General features: G+C 37.0%; 1 long non-coding RNA gene across 1 annotated transcript in view; it reads left to right on the top strand.

The window, feature by feature from the left end:
- LOC143158478 (uncharacterized) overlaps positions 1-26,244 on the top strand; it is a 265,171-nt gene that overhangs the window by 55,996 nt on the left and 182,931 nt on the right. The window contains exon 2 of the long non-coding RNA XR_012995010.1: positions 7,339-7,510. This is a non-coding gene — a long non-coding RNA (uncharacterized LOC143158478). The remainder of the gene's footprint in view (positions 1-7,338; positions 7,511-26,244) is intronic.

The raw sequence follows: 26,244 nt of genomic DNA, 5'->3' as shown, positions 1-26,244 counted from the left end.
CAATTCCACTGCAAGCTTGCTTTGCATAGGTTTATCAAAGGGTGTATGGCAAGGTTTCCACTTGTGCTTTGCTTGTGGAGAATTGGTCCTGGAGTTCCCACTAATAGCAGCTGTGACTCCTAACTCAGGTATGTGGAAGATGCGGTAGTTACACTGGAAAAGCATCCTCAGGAAGCGCAGACTATTCTCTAAGGAGTTGTGAAAATTCTGTCAACCTTGAGTAGACAGTGGAGACCATCATTGTGTTTAGATTCTTTGGTGGTTGGTAGTAGATGTATCCTGGAACTATTAATAAAGTAATAAAGTATGCTAGGTGCTAAAGAGGAAGATGAGCCATAAAAGGGTGTTATTCATGGGGATCGCCTATTTTAGGGTTATCTTGAGTATGTATGTGGTAGCATGGCATGGAGAGAAAATGCAAAAGCAGAGTTGGAAGTTAAAGAAGGTGAAATGAAGCAGAGATGGAGCTACAGGAGACAGGCACTGCAGCATGTTGAAAGACAGGAATAGCAGAAGAGGCTCATTATTTCAGCAATGATATTGAAAGAAAAAACGTGAAGTAGAAAAGCGGGAAAGGAAAGATTGCATACAGGAAGCTGAGAAAGCACTAAAAGATGTGAAAAGGATTCAGTGAGATAGAACAGATTCCTGAAGAAGCAACTGAACGGTTTGAGAATGCATCAGTATTTTTCCTTAAAATTCTGCTGAGATTAATTTTGGCTAAAATGTAGCAGTTACTTTTTGCAAAGGAGGAGGTAACAGATGGACCCAGAGAGGGTCTTGACTTCCATGTCCATACAGAATCTTTTTTTTTTTATTTTTGTTTGTTGAAGGCATTAAAAAATACCTCTGGCAGTTTTTCCATTTCCTTTGGCTTTCACGTCTAAAGAAATATTCAAGCTGGGAGAGGGGATGGGAAACTGAGCCAGGTGGCAAGCCTATTCATCACCTAGTCAGTGGTGGAAAAAATTGAATGATCAAATGAAAGTGTCTTAAAATAACATGAACACAGAGACAGAGAAAACTGCCAAGGGAATGAATTTGTGTTAAAAGAAAACTTGCAGTTTCCCTAATAGTCCTAATAAACAGTCCAGTCCTAATAAAAGACTTCAACATTCAGTGGAAGGCAGTATATGTATCATCTGCAGCTATAATTTTTTTATTATTGTTACTTTTTAGAGTAGTTAGGAAGTCATAAAAAAATACTTTTATCTGAAAGGCATTTAATTAGAATACTTCTATGGAAAATACCTCTTATGTGTGTATGTATGTGAGTATGCCTGTATGCTATATGTCAATATCTCTAAATTTGATTCTAAAGAAGAAAAAAATCTTTTTGTCCATTTTTGTAAACAAAAAAAATTTCTGTAAGTTACCAAATAAGTTGTGAGGTGGTTCAGTAGCTGTGTCAACTTCAGGATGTAAGCCAAAACAACAGGAGAAAAAATTCTCTTTGAAAATAAAGAAGCTTCAGATCTTGAACTGAAACTGTAAGTGACATATCAGCTACAAATCTTCATCAGTCTGCATGATTAAAAGGGGCATGGTTAGTTTTATTGTAACCCCCTGCCTGTCCCTTATTTCTCACAATCTGAAAAAGGCCAGGTGGTAGGAAATCCTACCTCTAAACTTGCTTTCTTTGTCTTCTTTGATTTCATGAACTGAAGAACAGTGTCTGCTAATAAAGACTACAGTGTTTTAAGACCATTCTGGGATTTTAGAGAATGTTCCAAATGTATCTGCTGGGAACCTCTAATATTTTGCTGGCAGTTGATATGTTTAATTATTATTACTGTATTTGACTAAATTTAAAGGGTTAGGTAACCATGAATTTTTGGTTATTTCCCAAAGTAGGATCCCTTTCTTAATACCCAGCCATGCAGGAAATGGGAGCTATGTACCAGCACTACTTAAAAATCAATTAATTGCTTACCTAAGTATTCCTATAAAAATAATACTTCTGATGAATTTAACTAATATTTATATGCAGGTAAACTAACATTGGTCCCAGCAGATGCTGCTAGACTCCAGGTAGTTATCTTAAAGGCTGGAGCTATGCTGGACACATTCTGCCATGGATGAGAGAAGGGTTTAAGGCATAAGCTCTTCAATTTAGAGAAGGCACAGCCCAGAAAATGCTGTTGTAAACATGTACATGCTACCTAAATCCTGTATTAATTGGGTCCAGGCTTAGTGAGAGCTTAAGACTGTAATTTCTTGTTTAGAGTCTTAAATGCAAAATATTGTAATTGGTTGGCCAGTGTAGAAATACGTGAGAAGAAATGAAGAGCTTCAAAGTCTTGGAAGAAATGGAAAGGAAGTATTTTTGAATCATAGATTTGGGTCGATACATTCTAGCTAAAGGAAAAACCTGATTCATTTCTCCCCCTTTTTTAAAGAAAAAAGATGCTTTGACCAAACTGTATTGCTGAAATATTTGGAAGATTTCTCCCTCCGTTCCACCCCACTGTCCAAATTGTGAATGGAAGTGGAGATTAAGCTGTAAAAGCTTTAAAGACAACTTAAAAGAACTTCTGTTCTCTGGCCAGTTCTCAAAATAAATAACGTCCCATTTTTAACATCACTGTCTAATAGTTTGTCAAACGTGCAGAAATAATGTCATATTAGCATTTATCAATTGTGCAGATGCCATTCATCAGCCAACACTATTTGCAAACAAGTAAGTATAATGGATTTTTAAAATCCAAACGGCTTAAATTAAAAACATATTTCTTTTACGTAGCAGATGCTATGTTTGGAGATTTGTTTTCTGTGCACATGAGCTCTTGGGAACACAAACTGTCCCAGTCAGGGTTGTTCAAAGCTGCCCTGCTTGGTGACAGTGTTCTTGGGCGCTGCTGTAGTGCAAAGAACAATGATGTACTAGAAATATTTTGACAAACGCTTAATGAAATAGAGGGGTAAACTGTCTTTAAAGACATCGGTTCCAATGTAAATACATCTGTGTGGCCATTGGGAGGCAAAAAGATTAAGAATTAACTTTATTCAAATGTCCTTCATTGGTTTTGAGTTCCAGCACTGCATATACATTCTGAATCTGGAGTTTAACAGTTGTAACTGGGCTTGAACTCAAATGATTTAATTGATTTAACTGTTTTATGCCAAATAGCTCTTAGAAATCTCTCTGCTTGAGTGCAAGGTTAGCTGGCTTACTGTTCAGCCACCTGAGGGTCTTTCTCAGAAAATTCTCAGACTTGTATCCCAAATGTATTTTTTTAATTATAAGCCGTGCTTAATAAAAAGCAGAGGGTTGATTGGAACGAGCAATATAGGAAATTAGTTTTCTGCGTACATGAGGGAGAGATTTATAGTTCCTGTAGTATATTTCGTGTCTTTGTAGACTGGAAGGCAGCACCTTGCAGCATTAGAAAGTAGGCATGAAAGAACCTTTTAGGTGATGAAGGAAAAAGCAAAGAACTTTCTTGTCCCAAACGTTGTGGTTTTGGATCCTGGCACAGTTGTATTTCATGGAATTAGTGGGAAATGGTTTAAAACAGACAGTCATTTTCATCAAGACTCATTATGCATAGCAATATATTATATATAAACACATTGTTTGGAACCAATACAGTGAGTTTTATTTTGTGGTTCAATTAATGCTATACTGAATATGATCTCCTGGAAATAGAATACCTTGATTCTGATTCTGCCAGTTACGTACTAATGAACTATCTCTGTACCTCCTTTATTTACAGCCGACATCTTGCATTTATTTAGACAGAAAGTTTCATAGGTTGAGGTTCCCTCTAGCTACATACAAGTGACATACAGCATAACAGCAAAAAGTTGCCATACCACGATACAAATACCTCATTACCAGTATTGTAGATTAATCCATTGATATTCCAACAAGGAAACTTTGCTTTTCATTTTTATCGGAATTTTTGGCCCCTAAAAGTTATGATAATTATGAACTTAACAGTGTTAGCTTAAAAGCCTCTCTTTCTAGAAACCTGCAGGACCACTAGGACTACCCTGGCAGTTTCAGTCCACAGGCTGCAATCTTTACCAGTTCCTGTAATGTAGCAGTGGCATAAAAGTAGACAAGATGACAAGTAGGCACACCTACTTGTGTACATCCACAGCTACTAGGAGCTGTGAAAAATCCAGTAGACTAATTTTGTATTTTTTTTACTGGATTTCCAAGGAGAAAAAAAAAATCAGTAATGGATTCAATGAGATGGATTCTAAAATGCAACAGTCTTGATAGAATTGCATCTATGTACACTTAATAACTACCTAAACAAAGGTTGGAGGCTGGGGGGTAAATCCAATAAATGCAAGTTAAACGCTACTGTCTGACCCTTATTTGAACTGCAGGGTTGGATCCATTATAACATAATTGGTTTATCCTCTTGTGTTTAAGATGCTCTGTAGTAAACAGAGTATTTTTATGTCCTGGAGAGCTTAGATTACAAGTGAAAACTTTTCTGAATCTGGTAGGTTTGATTAATAGAGGCTAAACAATGTGTGTGGCTAAAGATGCTCTGTTAGCATTTTGGAAAGTCACACTAGTTCCGTATGTAAAACAAACCCTTGTTTGAACTGCAGGGTCAGAGCCATCACAATAGAATTGGTTTATCCTCTTACGTCTAAGATGCTCAATAGTAAACAGAGTATTCTTATGTCCTGGAAAGCTTAAGCCTGGCCACTGCTATTTTTGGTTGCTGTTCAGTAATTCTTGTAATGGGAAGCATAGTGAATATTCATTCCCTGTTAACACTGAATGTGCTAGTAATATTAAACACCTTTATGAAAATTTTCTCAGACTGGAAAAGAGAGTCCAAGTCTATGTAATCATTTCTTGTAGGTAAGTTATTCTGTGTCACTGGTCATCCAGGTAGCCCTCCTCTGTACCTTTGTTCGCTCTACTAGATCTGTTCTGGAAAGGAAGACTCAAAAGTTGTGTTTTTCTGATGTAATTGCAAAATACAGTCACTCTGGTGTTACGATAATGCAATAGCAAGTTAAGATATCTAAGTTGAATCTATTCATTTTTCTTATTAGGATATGATTTTAAAAAAACATTTTGGTAGTTCAGACAACTGAACTTAAGTTTCAGCAAAACCCCTTCCTTGATGTTTTAGCATGAAACATGGGTCCTGTGTTGGAAAACTTTTTGTGGGGAGAGGTACTGACAAAAGGATAAACTCTAAAGTAATCTATGCCTCAGATTTAACTCTTTTACCCCTGCTTCCCCAACTCCCAGAAGTAGTTCAAGCACAACACAACTATTTCTCGTAGGATGCCTGCACACCTGAGGCTAGGCTTGGGAACCTATCTATATAAATATTTATACAATATGTTCTGGGAATCCATTATTAAATATTATTTAATATATTTAATATTATTAAATATCAAATTGACATATTTAATACATACGAAAAACTCAATAAACTTGGGGGAAAAAAAACCCACCTGCAATAAAGTCTTTCTCAGTGTGATTTTTTTTTTTTTTTAATTAATAACAAGATTTTATGGAATCTGCAAATAAGCCTGAAATACATCATTAGGCCTTCTATCAGTAAACACTTCTTAATACAAAGGAAAATGAGAAAGTCATGTATTTAATATCTAGATGTAGGCAACACTTGGGACAGCGTGAAAGAGTTACCATTTTGTCTTTAGCTAAGCAGATTTTTATGTATGTGCTGGTGATCTCAATTTTGTCATGCCCTCTCCAATTAGCTTTAATTGTTCATTACTCTTCTTGCCTATGCACTATACTGGGGGAAAAGAACAGGCTAATAATTCTTCATGTGAATACTGTAGGTGATCATACAGGAGTTGGTCTTTCTACAGCTGCTCTACAAGTAGGGGAAGCGGTATAGACAATTAGCAAATCAATAGCACAATCTGTGACTGCAGAGTTGTCTCGTATTCAACTTATTTACACTTTCTATCTTTGCTATACAGTTATCTTATACTGTACTCATTCTAAAATTGTACCATTTGTCTCGTCTTCAAAGACTACCAAGTGTTGGAAAGCTGAAGAGTAAGGATTTTATTCAAGTATATAGTGTGTATAAGCAGTGGGATGTAACTGTACGATGCTTTCACAGTCCTTTCTGTTGTTGCCATTGATTCTACAAACTTTCCTCCATGCAATAGAATTGAGTTTTGTATCCCAGATTCGGAAAAGAACTGTGTTCTCTGAAATCAGTCTGAGTTGTAACTAGAAGGTGACACACAGACTAACTTTGTGCTAGACCGTGGTGCATTGAGGGGGAATTGTGTTTCCATTGAAGCTGATGGGTATTTAGTTAACACTTCCAAATAAGGAGGACTGAATACAACTTTGTAGTTTGACTTTTAATATGGTAAGTATTCCTAACAGAGCTTCTGAAGTTTTTGTCCTGCAAAATCAACTTATGTGTCCCCTTATCCTTGCTCCATTTAAGACAACGGATATCTCATATTGTCAGGGTTGGATTCCCAGAGAGCACGTAATCTCCCTCATACTCCTCTTAACACAAATAATGCACACATGTCATGTGATAGAGCTGGTGTAGAGCTAAGCAGCATCTTTTCTGTTCTGTAATTCTCTACAGACCTGGTTATGCTCTGTTTTGGATTGAATGAGGCTTTGCAAAGGACTCATGGACTTCATTTAGCTTTCTAGAAAGTTAAGGGGTGTATCTGAAGTTGGTTAACTGGGCTCTCCCTTTAATTGGTTTAAGGATAGGCAACTCCAGAAAACAGTTCATCCCATAAAATGATGATTGTTTAAGACAGGAAAAGTTCTCACCTTTGAGAGGTTCTTATTTATTATTAGCCAGATTTAGTAATTCTACTTTGTGTGTTCATATCCAGATCTGTTGGTAGAAATGAGCTATTAAGAAATAATCTAATGCAGAGTATACTTAAATCACAGTTCTATTGTAGATCCATACACCTATTTCATGATAGGAAGCATGACAGTACTTGCTTTTTGGAAAGCTGTATAAGATTTGTATAATTTATCTAAAATCTTTGTCCTCAGAGAGATGCGATAGCTTCACTGTAATAGCTGCAGAAAATTCCCTCAGTGTTATCATGTATGCTATTGACTACAGTGTACATGTATGATTACAATGCATTTTAAGAAACTTACCTCCTTCAAAGTGATTCCAAATAGATTCCATATAAGCCAAGCTCACAGAGGTTAAAATCAATTTTCATAGATAGCTGGTAACCTCTTCTTTTGACCAAGAGACTTAATTGGTTTCTATTACCTGAATTTGGAAAGTAGGTAAGCATATTGGATTGTGTCCATAAAGAAATGACACATGTACTGCAAGCTCACAATAAGATGTTGTGATTTTTTTATATTTGCAGATATCCTGTTTTCCTCATCGTTTACAAAGAAAACTCAGTGTCGAGGGAACTGAAGACTGGGATGTGCTGGGCTAATACAAATTTAACTGAAGCCAAGAATGCCCCTGGTTTGGCTCTGAAAAGAATACTAAGCAGCCAAAGACATTTGGAAGGCTAAATCCAAACCAGGATGGTGAGCTTCCTGTGTTGTACTGTGTACAGCAATAATTATATATGTGAATTTTATTCTGTCTATCCTGTCTCTATATCTTGTTTTAACAGAGGATAGTCTGCGTTCTAAGTGCCAGAGCAGGGTGACAATAGCTTCATGAGTGACACAAACTATATATTCTGCTTTTCTAGAAACAGCTTTAATTTGTTGTCATTAACTCCCTGCTTTTTTGCCAGAATTGACTGTATGGCTCTAGTTTGCCCTGGTCAGGATGTGGGAAAAGCTAAATCCAACATACAGACTGACCTAAAAAAGTTATATTGGCATTCAGGAGAGAGTCAATAAGTAATTTATTTTGCAATGTAAGTAGAAACCAGGGTGGTGATTAAAAAATAAAAATAAATTGCAAAAATTTTTTATCTGCTTTTGTAATAACACAGCGGACCTGGATTTCTTCAGAGGATTATAATTTACTCCCGATATTGTGCTTCAGTAATATCTCTCAACAGACTCTTCCTCTAAAACTGTTTTCATAGAAAATGTCTAGCTAAATATTTGTGTTAAAACAGCCTGTGACTTCTTAAGGTTGTATTCTGTAAGGTGCTAGAGTTATACTCCCTATCACTTTGGGAATTCTTTAAATATCTAGAGTGGAATAAAATGCTTTAGTCTGAATGAAATATAAGATCCCCCAAGTGGTATCGTTCTTTAATTTAGTTGATGTTCCCTGTTTTCGTGGATGTACAAACATTCATGTGGAAATGAGTATTTAGCTTATTTGTAGATAGCCCTATTTTATGTTTTCACCAAACTACTTATCCCATCTAATTATTTTTGTCTTGTTTTCTAGAAGATCCATGTGCTCTTACTAATTTAAATCTTTCTGTTCTTCTCCTCCCTATTTTTCTCTCTTCTTGCTTGTTGTTATGCCTGAATTAAAAACATCTGGATTAAAAATGCTGAGGTTTTGATAACAAGTCTGTCTCTCATTTATTTTTCTTGTAAAATGCCACAGCATCCTTTCTATACTTAACATCTAAGAAGAGTTAAGATGTGTTGAAAGTTTTCACTAGAAACTGTTTTTTATAGAAAATCACTGTTTTGATTGAGATAATTTTTTTTTTTCGTATGAAGTTTTTACTTCCTCTGGAGAGTTAGCTTTTCCTTATACCTCTGAAAGGGAAAGAAAACTGGATTTTGTGGAGTTTCAATGTCTGAGATTGAAAAAATGAAAATTTGCATGTATCTTTAATGATTACAATTGTAATTACCATACTGCTCTGCTTGCATGTGTTTTGCCAGCAAATTCCGAAGGGTTAAATGCACACAAAAAAGATGATGAGGGATGTGTACAGTAGATGAGAAAAACCTATGCAATGATAACATTCATTAGCAAACCATTCTTCACTTAGCTGCAGCAAAAAACTATATAGAAATTTTGCATGTTATTTCGTACTAGGAAGAAAATTCCATGTTACCAAAACAAGGTATGACTGAAGGAAAATGAATGCTAGTGCAGCAGTCTAGCCAAGGATCTCCCCGTTTGTTTTTTATTTCTTGCCAATCTAACTATGTTGCGACCTGCCCAGAAACAAGGACAAAGAGTGTAGACTAGGGAATGATCTTGTTATCATCAGTCCAGTGTTACCACTTGAAAATGCATTGTGCAGATAAGTTAACCTCAAGCTCTTGACACAGTTTGCAATAGTAAGGTTGGAAATTCAAGTTAGTGCAAATGCTCTTCAAGCTGGAACAGTTGCTATTGCAAAAACGAAATGGGTAAAACCAGGTATGAATGGTAGACTTGGGGAGTTCGCAGTTTGTTTACTGAATATCATGTGCTCAAATCAAAGGGAAACTGTTTTTCAGAAGTTGTTTAATTACTGATTCAGTCAGAGCCACTGAAGAATAATGCTTAGTGATTCTGAAAATCCGATTATCGACACAGGGTTCTGTGTCTTCACAAGTTTTCTCTAATTCTGCTATTGGACTGGAATGCAACTGCAGAACTGATTTTCCTGCACATTTGGGGACAGTTTAACTGCAGCCTGAACTTGACAAATAAGATGTGGTGTGTAATCAGAGTATTTATTATAGAATGAAGGAATTTTGAGCTCTGATGTTGATTAATGAACAACAAAAAAAACCATATACTACGATCAGGAGGAGTATCCATTCATATTGCATCCATTCCTTTTGAGTTCATACTGAACTCCTGTGGAACTGCAGAACCAAAAAATGTCTGTGGCTCTGCCAGGGAGTGACTGCCTGAATTTCCACTGGAAATTCCAGTAAGCATTAGCACTTAATTACCATACTCTACCTTACAGGCAGGAGTTAAGTAATGTGCAGTATAGCTATGGCCCTCTACTACTTTCTACGTGTCTTAATGCGTCACACTATGACTGAAGTCAGGAGTAGAGCTCCTTCGCTGATAATCCGTGCTTGGCAGGATCTGCAGGCACATAATAAATAACTGACTCCCAATTATACAACATAAATTGCCCCTGTTTTCTCAAGAGAATAACTGCATATTAATATATGCTTATTAATAAATATTGTAAGTAGTGGAAAACAACCTAATTTCCTTTCCTTGTTTATAAAGCTACACTTACCTATTTTTGGACATACTCTGCGTACACAGAAGCTTATTCTGACTTCAAATTTTATAAATGACATTGTAATTCTCATAGACAAAAGACATAAGTGTCTGTCTTGCTTAAAACTTCAATCTAGTTCTTGAGCTCTGACCTCATAGGAATATGGGGTCAACTCTCAGGATTTCGGCGCTCCGCATGGTGCTGTGTAGTGAGCGTTTAGGTCCTCAGTAAGATCATCTCTGGGTTAGGTTTTGCTCACATTAAAGTCAGCCGGGCAAATAGTTTCTGCCATTTGACTTCTCACAGGCGGAGTTGTACTGCTTTCAATTAGCACTCTCCCCTTCTCGTCCACCCACCCCAAGCCTCCTGGAGACCAGGAATGGTGTAGTGAGTAACAGCAATTTTCAAATAGCACAGCATCAAATTGATTCCAGGCTCTGCAGCCATGTTGCAAACTAACTTTTGCCATGAACTTTTATTTTAAAATATCTGGTATATTTATTTTCTGTATCTTTGCTACTTCTACCTTTTAAAAGAAAAGCTTGTTGGCAATTTACTGGTCATATAGAAGGGTGAGGAGAGAAGATTTTTAACATTGGAAAATTGCTTGCATTCATAACATGTAATAGAAAGTAAGCTTGAGATGACAAATTTTGAGGTGGTTGTTTCCAGAGCTCAAGCCACGTTGTTTAAAGGGGTGTCTGTGTAGACAGCTCATGTAATTACTTTGAACAGGAGGAACTGTACAGATTCTCATCCTGTAATATGCAGTGATAAGAAATTCAAGTTACATATTTTGCAGTGTGTTCTTGTGCTTATATGTGTCTGTTATATAGGCACATGAAGTAAGCACTAGAGTACTGAAGTAATAGGTCCCCACTGTGAGATTTTATGCAGTGTACACTTAGCTCATGTAGATGCTTTGTCTGGCAATCATGCCAATCACCATGGAATAATATGCAATGAGTAGAAAACAATTTTGTGGTAACTGCAACCCACAGTGGTTTGGTGAAAAGTCCTAGTAAGAAATTGCTTTCACGTCAGAAAATTCTGTATCGTCAGAAATTCCTGAAATGTCAGCAAGGGTGTAGCCCTTATAAAAATCCTTGAATACTCCAGGGTTATTTTTCCTTGTTTTCCTTTGTGTCGACTCTTACGTTCTTTCATCAGGTATATGAGCAACCAAGTGTATAAATATTGTGCAGACTTGTGTACTCATGGGGAATGAGTCTTACTCATTGGTGTATTCAAGTTTTTTGTTTTCAGAACAGTTAACTTTTTTCAGAAGTAAAGGTTTCAGCGCAGAACTGGCACTGAGAGAACCCTGTCAAAGGGCTACCTTGAACAGAACCTTATCAGTCCTTCGTACATTAGCCAAATACATACAGCGTGCTCAGTTTTCTGTTTGGCATTTTCTGATTTCATAAAAGAGCCCCAGGGAACTGCATGCTTAGCTTCCTTACAAAAAACCTGGAAAAATAGAAGCAGAAAACAGATAGGAGGTGCTTGATTCTGCCCCCCCCCCCCCCCCCAAACTGTGGCTAGAAAAGGTAAAGAGTCCACCTTGTTTTTTCCGACTGAAAGCAATAAGAACTTACAAAAATATCTATTAGTCATCTCAAAATATTTAGAGATAGCTTTTGCCTTTCAGGGAGCTCTGTGCTCCATGGGGTAAGAGCAGGCTTTGAAGCCGAGGGTCAGAGTTGGCCAAATCACCCTGCAGAGACTGCAGAGTAGGGAATGGGCTGGGGGACAGTGTGGTGTGAAATGGCTGGGCTCCGCTCTTTGCAGCGTGCCTGGTGAATGTTTCTGTTCTGAGTTGGCTCGGTGCTTGACTCGGGAGGGGTAGGATCTGAAGGGGAAAAGGAAGGAAGAGCTTTCTCCTTGCTTTTATCTTTCCATGTGGTTCTGCACTCAGGCGAAGATGTCTTCCCCTGAATACTCGGCTGTTTCAGTGGTGTATAGTCAAGTGCATACTATTTTAAAATCCTAAAGCATATAAACTCTCTCTTTATAATGGTATCTTAGCTTTCATGTAATCAAGCATAATTCAAGGTTGACCATCTTTTTCACTATGGGTTTGTCAAACTATTAGACTTCCTTTGTTACTATTTCTTACAATGGGTCTAATCGTATGGTTTTGAAGAGAGGGAGAGATGCTTTCATGTTTTCTGGCTCCATTTGAACTGCATACTACTGAATAGTAAAACCAGAACAATTAAGCTCTGTTTTGATGGTGTAAGTCAACATCTGTTATCATAGGAACATATGTTTTTGTGATTTATTCTTTTTATTACAAAAGAAAAACTCTCTCATGTTCTTTCAGATGTGAAGTAGGTGACACATAGCACTCTTTTTTTTCCCTTGAACTGCTATACTTTAAAATGAATATATTTTGCTTTTGTTTGTGATAAATGGAAATTAAAACCTGACATGCCCTTATTCTGACTATGCTTTTACTGTCAATTGTAACCACTTAAAGCAGTAGTCTAGTAAATAATGTTGTCTGCCAAGGAGTTGGCTTAGATGGAGTTTTCTGAACCACTCCCCAGCACCCTGAAGAACTCCTTAAACTTCTGGTATCTGTTGCTGACAGTTGAAAAAAGAATATGCTGCCCTCACATTCTCACTGTGTAGTTCTTCTTGAGACTGCAATACTAAACCTTTTAAAGGTCTAATTTGGCAAACCTGAGCTTCAAGGCATCATTTCGGATACTGGTGGTCTTAATGAGCTGTGGAGGAAGAAAATTAGCGTTATGCCCATGTTCTAATATATTTATATATATGTGTGTGTATAAAAATATATATTAGAGATACATCTCTATTATATAAGCATTCAGAGGTATTGTCTCCTCTAACCCAGGACTAGTGTCTATATGACTTTTGTTTCCATGTGTATTAATGATGCCTCAAAAATGGTATTCCACATATAGAACTAAAATCAATAATTGGTTATTTTGAAAGTCATCGTTCTCTGAAAATTCCTGTACCGTGTTGGATGTAGTTGTGGTGGAGAGAGATCAGAGTGCAGTAAGACATTGAAAAATGTTTGATACGTGAAATTTATTGTAGTGCTTAAGGAATCATATAGTTTCATAATGGTATGTGTATTGTGTGTACATAGAAAGAAAACAAACCTCAAATAGAGGACAGCTGTAACTACCATGAAGTACAGCAAAGGTTTAATGTACATGCAGACCTCAAACTGAAACAAACCATTGAAACTACAAATGAGTATTATTCACCTATGTCACTTCTGACAAGCCATTTATGGTAAAACTGAGTAACTTCAGCCAAATTGTACAGAATATTCACAGAATTTTACTATCGGAGGCAAGTATAAAAAGCTTCTATTGGAGGCAAATATGAAAAGCTTCCTCCCCCCAAAGTTCCTGAATAATAAGATGGCCTCCAAAATACTCTGCAAATTTGAACCAGTTGCTACAAGATTATAATAAGCCCTAAGGCAGAGACCAAGTTTTAAGCGAGCACTTTATTACTCTTGTGTGAATCCAGCTTGATTCACTCAAACCCTGTATTTAACTGCTAACTGCCTCCTCTGGAAAAGGATGTCAGGTTCTGTGTATCCTGTGATAGCTCATCCATCATCAGCGGAAAGAGATTTAACAAGACAGGAAAAAAACCCCTCGTATTTGACTAGTATGTACATATGCAAGGAAGGGGAGCAGGAAGTTTTGAACAAGGTTCTCTTGCCATTAACCAAATAAACACACTGCTGCCTATTATAAAAAATGGTTATATTGCTGATGTTTTGGAAATTTCTGCATTGCGTATGTTACACAGTAACCAATAGAACCTACCATTTTCTATAGTGTTTAGTCTGTTCAAAACCTCAGTTCTCCTCCTTGGGGGAGCACAATTATATGAATTGCCCTGAAGATTGTAAGTAACTTTAAAGTTGCTAGTTTAGGGTCTTTGTTCAGGAAGAGTGATCGGTTTGTGAATGACAGGCAATGGTGCAGATGGCCAATAGAATATTCTTTGTTGTAATCTTTTGTTGACCCATTATTAATCCTAAATCATGAAAGACAGAGAATGCAACGGCTGGTATCAGAAAATACAAACTGCTGCAAATATGAGCTGAATTGCAAAGGCATAGTTACCCAAACTATGGAAAATCTTATTAACGGGAGAAGACATGTTTGCCTAACTGAGGCTATCCCATTTCAGCTGGTAGGTTTATATCAGCTAAAATATCACACATCCATTCCAAAGTTAGCAAGGTCAAACATCTTCCTTTTGCCTTTCCCAAAATTACTGTGACTGATGTATAGTATTGCTCCAAAGTCTTAAGTCATGTCTCATGATTGAATCACATGATAAAGAATATTCCCATTAATAATTGATCTGATTGTCTAACCTGTACTCACCTTGATAGTCCCTCAGAGGAATTGGTTTTGGGAGAATGACTCAAATGTGGAATGAGTGTGCCAAGGTCGAACCTTGTTTTACCAAATGTAATCTCTATTGCAGCCTATGGGAATTTAAAACATTGAACAAACCCGAATCTCCTTAAGGCTTTGTAGTGACATTATATTCTGGGAGGGGAAAAAAGGGTTCTTTGGGTTTCACTAAATAATCCAATTTTACACACTGGCTGCAAATCAGGGAGTGGTATGAAGATGACTTGAGTCTACAAGCTAGAAAGTACTGAGTTAATTTCCTTACCTAATTTGAAATTGTAACAGAGAATTAAAAATAATTATGATATAGTTCAACCCAAACATTTTTGGGAGGTACACCAAGTTCTGTAGGGCATCTGATTTCTTTTAGCTGGTCCTTACGTTGTTTATGCACGTTGATGTTTGATTTGCAAAGCCACAGATAAATATGGCTAGAGACACAGGGATTTGTTTGTCTTTTTAAGGTCTTTCAGTTAGTTGCATTGCAGAGGAGGTGACTTGCTGCTTATGTGTCTGAAGAATGATATGCTGTTGGGGGTCTGACCCTTAAAGAAAATGTATGACAGTTTAGGGTGAGGGTAAATAAGACAGAAATATATCAATGCAGAATTAAGGAAAAGCAGATGCAGAGAAGAGCAGCGCTCAAGGCTGAATTTACAAGCTGTTCGTTACTGGTGTACAGACAGCTGTCACTGCTGTGAAAGTACCCTAGTGGGTTGAGCAGCATGGGCAGAGTGCTTTGAGTTGGTCTGGGAGCACGTGGAATAAGTCATGCTATTTCCACATCTCCTTGGCACCCGTGACTGTGGGACCCCTTGCGGTCGGAGGATTGCTAGCATTGCAGGTATCTCCATAAACAGAGCATGTTTGCTAATCACTGGGAAGCAGCACACTCTGATAAGGAATTACCTGCTTGCTGTTTCTGTGTAGTGCGTGCTGAGAAGTGTTTCACGTGAACACAGCAGGATAACGCTTGCTTTGTCTCCTCTGGCTACATGCTCGTATTATTTTGACTTGCTATGCTGTTCTGTGCAGTCACTAAAGTAATGAAACTCAACGTACATAGAAGTTATAGAAAGATAAAGCTGGAAGTGTTGTCGAGTCCAGTTGTTTGCTCTCACAAACACAGTTTATATTACACAAACTGATACAGCTCCACCTTGAAAAGCGGTAAATTTCTCCAGTTTTGGGAAAGGTGTCTTAAGAAAGACCAATTCTTCTTCTCATTAGAAACTTATTTCTAATTTCCAGTCTGAGCATATGTATGGCTATTCTTTTATCCATTTTTTCTTGTGCCTTTTTTTTTCCTTTACCTTAGACAACTTTTTTCCTTCCTGGATTGTCTCTTTCCCCACAATGAATTTATAGGTAGTAATCCTATCCCTTCCAAGCCTCTTATATGAAATTCTGTTGCTTCCTGGAGGATCATAAAATCTTTCTCTAAAATAATCCCATTCTGAAGCAATCTCTTGAATATGACTGGCCATTATTGTGTGGATTTAGCTACCCTACATGAGTCTCACGAATGTTTTGTGAACTGACAATATTTTCTATCTCTATTCGGAAACATTAAGATCCTTGCGTTTCCTGGGGCTGTGATATTGATGCTCATAGATACCCTGTCATAAACACTTTCTAATCCTGCCAGCTAATGAGACAGCAGCATGTGTTTCTAGATCCAGGCATTTATCCGTAACTCCACCTTGAATTCTGAGCTCCTGGGGTCAATCTATCTACTCCTGTTCTGTGACAACCAGTTATTTCCCTATGTAGCGTCCACCTCCTATATGCTATCAATGCCTTCTAATTTTGCATCAGCAGCATATTTTTTTGGAACTTTCCTGGTCTTTGGGATGGGGACCTTAGAAAATATGAAAGATCAAGGAACTCCACCAGTGATAACCTTCATTACTTTCCTTCTTGCGTCCACCTTAGCCTTGTTCTAAAGCTGGCCTATTATCAAGGTGTTTAGCAATTCAAATCACTTCTGCCCTTCTCCAAGTATGAGTATTGCATTTGCTATTCTCTTGCCCTAAAAATGGAAAAGGTCATGAAAAAACCTTTTCTTCACTATCCTTAAGTTTGAAACTTAAACTGGATGAAAGAAAAGACACGTCTGTTTGAGAGGGCTGTAGGGGCTATTTCTGTGAACAGAAGAATAATGTGAAGAAGCAAAGGACAACAGTAAATGGCTATTCCCTCCTACCACCATGTTTCAGCCTTTTTTGACCTGACCTGTTCCTGTTCTTGATGTAGACACATTTAAATTACTACATGGAGTGCACTTTTCCTCCTCTTGTACATAAAAAGTATATGTGTGGATCTTAGTCTGTATTTTGATGCTTTTGTTTTTTGTCGTATTGCTGAACTCAAATTAGGGTATATGTAAATCTCATCTCAAGTTCCTGCTGTGGTATGTCAGTTGTGTGTATGATCCTGTTGATAGATCCACAATGTCAGGTGGGTAGAGTGATGTTCTTCCATAATTACATCATCAATGCTTTTAATTTTGATGGTGAAGCCTTATTTTTTGCATCACAATTTTTTTTTTTTTTTTTTAATCGTCTCTTTTACAAAGATTCACAGCTTTGCCTTTTGACCATTTGCTGCATTAAAGAAGATGGCTGAGCTATGGAATACTGCTATAGCATATGTGGTAGCTTAACCACAGTCTTCAACTTTTGTTTTTGTTTTCCTTTGGAGATGCAAAACCTTCCCTCACTGAATGGAGATTTCCACTCTAGCCTGTCTCTCTGCTTTTACAAGTGGTGTAGTGTGTTTTATTTTTGCCTTAAGGGGGAGGGGGCATGGGTTGAAAGATAAGAAAGCTGTGTTGTAGCATACTGGTTCCAAAAATGATAAAATGTGAAAAAAACAGACTTGTTCCAGGGCCATGCAATCAAAATAGATTTTGCACTGGAGATATAAAAAGAGACTGTGCAAAACATTCCTGAAATAATTTATGCTGGGTTCAAGTTTAAAGCCAGAGATATAATAGTATATTATGTGTTTTTTTGGCATTCTGTTTTTAAATCAACAAAATGATCTCAACTTTTGCACTCCACTCAGTGCACTGATTCCCTTAATATTGTACAGTCAGAGCTACAGGTCTACCAGTCTTTCAAATAGCTCATTTTCAAAGTTGGAAGGCTTTATTGTTTTTTAGTGTCATCTACCCAGTTTCTATGACAGTGATATGCTATGACTTATTAGTATTCATGGACTGAGCTATCAGTTTCTTTAGTCACATATATTCCACCGTGTTCTGGGCTGTCTTGGTGCCACACTCACAAAGAGAAGCATTCATATGTCTCTTTGGCAATTAATGTTTTTCTGGTTATGCTTACTTATGTCAACCACCTGTGTAACCTACCTGTTGGTAACCCAGCTGAGCTGGTAACATTTGCCAGTCCTGAGCAAGGGCTGAGTCCTGCTGTGGGCAAGGTAGCTTGCCTGTTGCAATCCTAGTTTAGTCTAAAAGGTTTTACAGTGTGTGTGTGGCCTGGCTATGCCAATTGGCCTTAGGGCCAGAAAATGGGCCCTGGCTCTGCTTAGCTTGCTAACACAGATACAGATACAGCCAAAGGGTAAAGGCCTATCAGGACATCTCCCAAGACTGAATATTTTTAGGTTGTGAAGGTATTTATTTTCCTTCTTCTCTCTCTACCATATCATTTTCCTCATTGCTTCCAGTATTTTACCATCTTATTTCAAGGAGTGGGGTTTTCTTTCTGGTTTGGGTTTTTTTTTTTGATTTTTTTTTTTTTACATCTAATTGTTAATTTTTAACTCTGCTTGATCAGGAAAATACACAGGAGAGAGCTGTGACTAGAAGGGCCTTAAACATGAGCTAACTAACTTGAACGTGTACGAAACTATCCACCAAAGGCTTCAGAGTCTAAATTCCCATAATAATAAAACTTATTAATCTGCAAAGTTAATGAAATTTCTGAATAGCATGCAAAAAAATATTTTGAAGTATAGTCTTCCAATTAGAAAAAATTTGTCATTTGAATTTAGTCTGGTGCAAAGCCTTCTGAAACAATTGGGAGTTTTGCTAGTGCTCTCACTTAGGGCCAGACTTGGCCTCCAAAGGCAAGCACTCTTAGGGTGAAAGCATTATAGTCATGTGGAAGTTACATTTTCCACTCAAAATAATCTCTCTGTTCTGAGAGGTCAGGCCCTGAAAGTGTCCCAGAACTGGGACTTCACCAAAAAGTTATAAAAGTTGCATGTGAAATTGCATACACTGTGATAACGAGGTAAAATGAAAAATGTGGGGGAACATACAAAGCCAACAGCAAAATATTTTTTTCATAAATTACATCATACGCATAACACTACAGAGATCAAACTTAGAGTAAGCTGTCTCCATTCGTATTCCAGAAATGCCCTCAATATCTACGTACGTACCTACATGTTTATATTGTAAATCCTCTGCATTTTGAAACTAATTGACTGCTATAGCACTAAAGCAGGTGTCCCCTGGAGCATGTATCAAAGAGTGGAAAGCGACAGCCATTGCTAGGGCTGATTGTCCCCATTAGACTGGCTGCAGTTTCACTGCCTCGTACTCAACCTGTATTTCCATCAAGGCCTGTACTGCCCAAAGACACAATTGTAATTATTTTCAGTTCTAAATGCCTGCATAATGGAAAGAATATCTTGCATCTTGAAAACATTGTGGTTTTATAGCATGCCTAGGAGGATTTGTGTTGCATGCCATGAGTGGCTCATGAGGTGGTTGAAGGGACAAGACTACATGGGAACTTTTGAAAGACTGACACAGGTATGGTGCCGAAACATGGCGTAGTCTAGCCCCAAACCTTGCTTTGAGCAGAGTGAACCATCTCACCAGGTCTCACATATCAGGAGTCTTGAGTGAACTACGTTAGCAGGTTCCAGGTTTTCTTCTTTATGGTTGCTGTAGGAGGGAGTTTAGAGACAACTGGTGTTACATGAAGTGTGAAGAAACAGGGGCTCAAGAGCCAATGAGGAAGTTAAATTTTTTTTACAGTATAGATATATAGTCTGCAGAGGTCAAAAGGAACCTGAATCAAGCCTTGGATATTAGCCTACCATGAAGCTGCTTGGGACTTTTTTAAAATTCAGATTTGATTTCCTTTAAAGAAGTCATAATGAAAAGTGTATATGTGTGTGTTCATGTTTATGTACAGGAAGGAAGGGTAGAGACCGAAATCTGATCTTTGAAAAACTTTTGTGCCACAGTCCCAAGCATAGGCTTAGGCTGGTTGAACTCTAAATAGGGAGAACCAAGTAAGTGATTATTAGGGTGTTAATATTGAGTTGGGGCTGTCTGTGCTTATTTAAGGTTGAGACATGTTAGTGACATGAGAATGGGCAAATTAAAATTACTGGGTTGAGTTCCTTCTACAGTTATTTTTATTGAGTTACATAGTTTAATTATGCTGCAGTAGGGGATAATTTAACTTGTCTAAAAAAAAAAAAAATTAAACTTACTGCCAAATTCACATATTTATAATACTCTAGGTTAGATGGAACTAGAGCTGTACTTTGAAAAGGAGAAAGTTAATTGATATTTTGCACCAGAAGTGTATAATTTTTAGGACATGAGAGTATGTAAAAGGGTAGTCAGGTAACCAGTTAGAATGAATGAAGCGATTATGTTTTTAATGATTTTTAAGCTACTTATTGGTATTTAGATAGTACACTGAATTTGTTGTGTAGCATCCCTTTGAAAGAATAACTTAAATATTATATATTACATAATTACAGCATTTATGTGTCCTTTTAAAGGAAGACTGCCTGCTTCTACCCTTTGTTCTGATACCTTCTCTTTAAATTTATGCAGTCATCCTGTGTATGATAGCAGGAGGTTGCTTCATGCAAACGGTGGGGGAACAAGGTTTAATGAATAGCAGGAAAGTGTTTGTTCTGATTTAAAAAAAAAAAAAAAGGCAAAAAAAAAAAGCAGCACATTCCATGTATTTTCATGTAAAGACTTAATATTTGTTAGGAATGGCTGAACGATTTTATTTATTTTTTTTAAAAGAACTCTTGTAATCAGAACTATGGAAAATATACAACATCCTGTTTGTATTATGTACTTCTCAGATGTTCCTTGTTAGTAGAATCATTCTTCATATCTCAGCATTCCTCCATCCAGCATTAATTGTCTGTTGTTATACTACCCTAACTCATCACAATTTGCTGGTATCACAACTTAAAAATGTCAAGAATGTATTTTAATTAAAGCAATGCATAACCTACAGTTCATCCATGAGAAACGTAAAATCTTGTTGAAGACATAGTTTTGTTTCTTTTTTGGGAAAAGTTAGATTTAATCTTTTGTAGGGGAAAAACAGTATTTCTCTCTCTTTACCAGATCTGAAAAAGCTTTCCCCATGACTAGCCATGAAGACTTCCTGAAGAGTAAGCTTTTGCAGGGTGCTAGGTATTTGCCTGAGTGGGCAGTTCTCTAAACGGAGATGACATGAATTCTTCTATGAAGAATTATCAGAAAATGAGGACCTCACATATTTTAAGTATGTATTGCAAAAATACAGGAATAAGAGAATGATTTTAGATTTACACCATGTTTTAATCTATATAACACATGATGAGATTGTTAAATTATTACTGGTCCTGGCCTCCTAGCTCCTATTTTCCTTTTTCATTCCTCTCCAGCAGTTTTCTCAAGTTAGTTGTTCATCAGCAATAAGCAAAACAGAGTTGCACTCGTACAGTAATTAAAAAGCAATCTAGTTAAGATTGAGTGTAGGATTAGCTGAAGTTGAGAGACTTTAAATCCACGAAAAGGGCTTGGGAGAGTATCTCAGTTGATAGTTCACTCAATAAAAAGCTATGATAGATCTGATTCTAAAGATGTATGAAAATATGCTTATTTCCAGATCAGCTAGCATATCTTTAAAGTGTAACTCTGTTGTCGTCAGCTTACTTTAATGCTTGTTATTTGACAGAACTGGCAATCCTTTTGTCTTTTATTAGTAAAGCACCTGGCAAGCTGAAATCTTCATCAATAACTGATACTCTTAGGCTTTGCCACAGTACAGTTACACAGCTAGTGACAGGGAAGGCGCTAATATTGGCTCTCTAAGATAAACCCCCAATTAATTTCAGAAGCATTACTGGCCTCAGTCTCATACCATGGGATTTAAAATATTTTATTTTCCCAAATTTTACTATAAATGAATCGGTAGGACAATGGCCAGCATTGCTGCTAAAGACTAGGCAATATACATAGAGGTAATACATTGCAACACTTGCAAAATGTTACTTTTAAGATAAATTCAAATAGCTCACTTATCTGTTATGTAATAATAGCAAGTACAGACCTCAAATCTGTAAATAGTCTGTAAACATTATTAAGGAAAAGAACAAACATATTTGACAGGGCGCCTGTAGTTCATCACTGCAGTGTATCATTCAAATCACGCTGTGAGTTTAATATGGATATGAATATTAGGATAGCTTGTTAAAAATGTGGATGCACCTGTGTAATTTCAACCAAATATATCTGTACAGTATTTATAATGAAAAATATATACTTATTGCTTAAACCAGCTAAGTTGGGGTTTTTTGCTTTTTTATCCTTAAAAAGAGGTAGTAACATCCATATCTTCTAGGCCTGTTTGTTTTTCATCCTAATTAAATTTGTTAAAACAGCTTCACATCAAAGTACATTCATGGGCTCAGGAATTCAGTACCAACCTTGCTTGAAAAGTTTGCTTTGTCTTGAAAGTAGAGGTAAGATGAAGTTTGTAATGGAAATTTTAGACATAGCCTTGGCCTGTGTCCTGTGAGCCGATACTGCTGTAATGTGTCAGTTTGTTTTTTTTTTTTTAAATGTGCCAATTTTTGCTTTCACAATGAAATATGATAATGCAGTTAATTGTCTTCACTATGCAACCTTTCTCTGCAGTCTTGAATGGTGAGGTGTGCTGGTTTTGGCTGGGATAGAGTTAATTTTCTTCATAGTAGCTAGTATGGAGCTATGTTTCGGATTTGTGCTGAAAACAGTGTTGATAACACAGGGATGTTTTTGTTATTGCTAAGCAGTGCTTACACAGAGTCAAGGCCTTTTCTGCTTCTCACACCACCCCACCAGCGAGCAGGCTGGGGGGGCACAAGAAGTTGGGAGGGGACACAGCCGGGACAGCTGACCCCAACTGACTAAAGGGATATTCCATATCATATGACGTCACGCTCAGCATATAAAGCTGGGGGAAGAAGAAGGAAAGGGGGGACACATTCGGAGTGATGGCGTTTGTCTTCCCAAGTAACCGTTACGCGTGATGGAGCCCTGCTTTCCTGGGGATGGCTGAACACCTGCCTGCCGATGGGAAGGAGTGAATGAATTCCTTGTTTTGCTTTGCTTGCGTGCGCAGCTTTTGCTTTACCTGTTAAACTGCCTTTATCTCAACCCAGGAGTTTTCTCACTTTTACTCTTCCAATTCTCTCCCCCATCCCACTAGGGGAGAGTGAGCGAGCGGCTGTGTGGTGCTTAGTTGCCAGCTGGGGTTAAACCACAACATGAGGACAGAAGTAAATCCAAGGTACATATCACAACAACAACTTTCTATCATAAGTTGCTGGTCTCCCTCTTGTGTTGTAACTCAGCTCAGTGGTGGTACTTGAAATGATGAGACTAGAAGAATTTGGCCCTGTCTCTTCTCTGTAAGAAATACTGGCAGTGGAGGTTAGTGGTGTGTTGCAATCTGCTTTATGATATGTTGGGGTTGGGGGAGGAGGGAGCCCTACCTATCACGTCTGCCTTGGGAATCTCCCCAAGGTAAACAGGAGAAGAACGGCATGTATGAGGGAGGACAACCCCAGTGTTGATGAGTAACAAAAACAGCCAATAAATTCACATCAAGGATACCATCCATGACATGAATATATACTTAAATCTGCTATCTGAATGTACTGCAGTACATTTAAAAAAAAAAAAAAAAAAAAAAATCACCCTTGAATAAATGAGACTATCTAATTGAAATGCCAACCAAAGGGTCAAATGGTTAGAAAGAGAGAGATGGAGGGAGGAATTAATAATAAAAATGAAGCAATGGTGGGAAAAAAAGAAATAGGAAAAAGAAACCTTTTCATGCAAGATTGTCAGAAAACGTTGCTCAGCATACATTATGAAACGTATCCTTTAGAATAATATTCTTCTTCCTTTATATATCTTTTAATAGCTATGTCTTGTTAATTATAATTTGTGACAACTGCTACAAGGCAAATACTAGTTTAATTGAAGTTCTTTGTGGATATTTGAATGGAATTCAATTGGCCTTGATTTTAACAGGGAAGAAGTATTGGATACTATTTTTAATAATGCAACTTTGGGCTGAAAAAGTGACTGTAACTTCATGAGAAATAAGTCTATCTGTAATTTTTAGTTCATTTGATATAAAAGCTCCCTCAGTTACAATACAGTTATTGTTCGGAGTTAATATGCTGGAGAATTTGCTTTTTCTGTGCCTCCCCTCCACCTCCTCCCCCCTGAAAAGGAAAAGGAGCAGTTTGTTAAGTCAGAGTAGAAATCACAGCATGTGATTTACCTTTTCATATGCACAGTGTTAAAGAAAAAACAATAAATACCTGAAACTAATAATTCATAAACATCTTATTGGTTGAAAATTCATTAATTTTTTAGTGATTACTTAAAAAAATTATCAAAAGAGAAATCAGCCTCAGGAGGCAGTCTAATTTTATTTTCTTCTATGGCAAATAATTGTGAAGAAAAGGTATGCTTTCCTAACGTTTTGATGTTTCTTTCTTGTGAAAATATTACCTTTAAAAATGCTGGCAGTTTGAATTAATTGACAGCTGTATCGTTTCATCAGGCATATCGCGGTTACCCACAGAAACATCTGAGAAGTCTGAAACATTCTTGAAAATTTACAATGAATCGGAGACTTGCTATTTTGTGTGGATCTGTTATTTGGAGGCACTGGATCAACCTGTCTCAAGCATATGGCTGATGCATATCCTTGATCCTGTGTGAATCAGGATAAGCAATAATATTTCAAATATGTAATACTGAACAATGTAAACTGGTTTAGGTCCTCATATAAGTAGTGGACATGACATGATGTTCTATCCCACAATATTGGGACTGTTGATAAAGTCATACAGTGGGGAAAAATGAGTGGGGAAATACCGAGTATTTGCTTTAAATGTATTTGGAGCATGAGAAGATGGATAAATAGAACAACTAGTCGTGTACCTCACAAGACATTGATTGAGCAATCCTGTTACAGATTCAGCTCATATTAACATTACAGCCATGGCTCCTAACTTTCCAAAAATGTCTTATTTAAAAGATACCTCTGATAAGATCGTGAGAGTTAGCAGATATTGCTAGAAGCATCATATTTGGAGGGAGAGTTTTAGAGGAAACACTGTATTAATTTGATTGTCAAATCTGATTTATCAATTATTAAACCGATCCAGTACAATTGGTTATGGAGTTCCACAGTAAAGCAGAACAAGGAAGAGATCATGGTTAAAAAATAATAAAAAAAAAAAAGTAAAAAAGACATCTTGTGGAACTGCAGCCAAATACAGTTTCAAAGCAGATACCGACATTCAAAGACACTGAGGTTTTTTTCTTATCTTTTTCTGAAACTTTCCTTTTCTCTTAAATGATTTTATATATGTTTGCTGAGGAAAATTTATCTTAGATTTCAAAAGTGATTTAACTTCTAAATGTCTGAAGTTTGGAATCCCCGGTATTAGATGGGGATTCAGTTTTTTATTGTATAGATGCTCAGCACCTTGCAAAAATCAAGGTGTTTTTCTGAGGTATCTCAGACAGGGCAAATAAAAGCTGATGCACTTGCAATTAGTGATTGCCTTCTGAAAATTTAAACCTAGAAATTTATAGAGATGGTATTTATTGGCCTGGGGTGGAGAAGTGATGCGTCTGAACTGAAACTGGTTGGTGCTACAGGAGGGAATTTAGATGAATAGGTAGGATGTTGAGTGAAGTTTCTGGACTTCCATGAGCTGAATAATTCAGATGTTGGAATAGTGATCTTGCTCTTATTTCTAGATGTTGATAATTTTGTCGCGTGTATTGCTCCCTCTCTCCTACCCATAAAAGCACAATAGCAAAGTTTTATCTACCTTTAAAAATGATTTCAAAGGAACCAAAGTGGTTTAGGTACTGACTTTCATTAAATGCCTTTAGAAATATGTATCATCATCATGTGACTAGATCAGTCAAACAGCTCTTTAAATTATGAAGAGTGCTACTGACCTTTTAAGTCTATACTAAGAAATACAGAAATCTGAAATTTTTGTCTTTTTGAAATTAAAGATAGATCCATCGTCCATTGTTTGTGTTTAAACAAGGACCAAACAGGTACAAATAGTCCTAAAATAAAAATGCAAATAAATTATACTGATTTGTCATGAGTCAGTTAAGAAACACATAGAATAATGAAAGCAAATTATTCTGCTGATCTTTGATATTTTCTTTTTTCTTCATGCTCTCTTATTTTCAGTTAAACGTGCTTGAATGATGTATTACTCAAGAATACTTTCATTCTAAATTACCTTTACTGTACTTCATAGCTCATGTAATTAAAATAGTTGTTCAGAATACAGATGACTTGCAGTTTGTGTGAGATCATGTCTTCAGGAGATAATGCTGGACGTGGATTACCAGCTGCCTTTGAAGCAGGTTTTGAATTGGTTTAATTCAGGATAGAAACAACTACAT

This window comes from Aptenodytes patagonicus, chromosome 3 (genome assembly GCF_965638725.1).
Source record: "Aptenodytes patagonicus chromosome 3, bAptPat1.pri.cur, whole genome shotgun sequence".
NCBI classification, from domain to species: Eukaryota; Metazoa; Chordata; class Aves; order Sphenisciformes; family Spheniscidae; genus Aptenodytes; species Aptenodytes patagonicus.
This window is presented reverse-complemented; position numbering and strand designations above follow the sequence as displayed.